We start from the raw sequence: 1,224 nt of genomic DNA, 5'->3' as shown, positions 1-1,224 counted from the left end.
AAACTAGAAAACAGACTATGTTTGGTTTGTTTACAGTTGTATCTCTAGCACCTACAACTGTGCCTGGCACATAGCAGGCACTTACTTCTAAACTATGAAGAGCAGCTGGTGAAAAGAACACAGGAATGGAACAAATGAGGGTAAATTTTGAGTTCCATCAGCCTGTATTAATGTCCTACAACAATTTCATAGAAATGAATACAGGTGGAACACATGCTTTAAAATTTTAAATGTTTAGAATAGTTTACTATGGACAAAAGAAGAAGAATCCATTTCTAGCTATTAGGCTGGTTCCACAACATCTTATGGAAAAACCTGTATGAACTTTTTGGCCAATCCATGGTGATTTCAAGAAACATGTCCAAAGATAGCAATTTTTTTTTCTGGATTTTTAACACCTGTGAAACAAACAAAATTATCCTTTCTAGTCATTTTTTTAGGAGCAGTAGGAAGATGAATCAATTTGTGAAATTGATCTGCTAGACAAATTACAGCATTTCAGTTAAAGTTGAAAGCTAAGACTACTGCGTGAAAAGTTATTAAAGTGTGACTGTGTTTTATGTACAGTCTCTACCGACAGCAAGCTCATGATGCATGAAAGTGATGTATATACACAATGAACTACAATTCAAAATAAAATTTCAAGGACATAATAGAAAAAGGTTTAGCCCAGATATTACAAATGTATTGGGCTGGCCAAAAAGTTCTTTTGGGTTTCCCATAACATCTTACAGAAAAATCCAAAAGAAAGTTTTGGCCAACTCAATATATACAGGAGGGATATTACATCTGACTGAAAAATTAGGGAGATTCATGGAGGAAATGACTTGTGTATTTAGATTTCTATAGGAAGAAACAGTTATATTTTGAAGTAGTGTCTGTGCGTGTATGCATGAGAGCTCAGTCACTTCAGTTGCGTCTGACTCTGGGAGACACCATGGACTGTAGCCTACCAGGCTCCTCTGTCCATGGGATTCTTCAGGCAACAACACTAGAGTGGCTTGCCATGCCCTCCTTCAGGGGATCTTCCCGACCCAGGGATCAAACCCGTGTCTCCTGGGTCTCCTACACTGTAGGTGAATTCTTTACCACTGAGACACTGGGTAAGCTCATTTTGAAGAAAAGGGAATAGCAAAAGTACAAAAATAGTGGGGAGTTTTTGAATAAAGTTTTAAAGTCTAGTCTGACGGAAGAAGAGTCAGGATGGAATCAGCCATGAGATTT

This window comes from Cervus canadensis, chromosome 3 (assembly GCF_019320065.1).
Source record: "Cervus canadensis isolate Bull #8, Minnesota chromosome 3, ASM1932006v1, whole genome shotgun sequence".
NCBI classification, from domain to species: domain Eukaryota; kingdom Metazoa; phylum Chordata; class Mammalia; order Artiodactyla; family Cervidae; genus Cervus; species Cervus canadensis.
Note: the sequence above shows the minus strand (reverse complement) of the source record.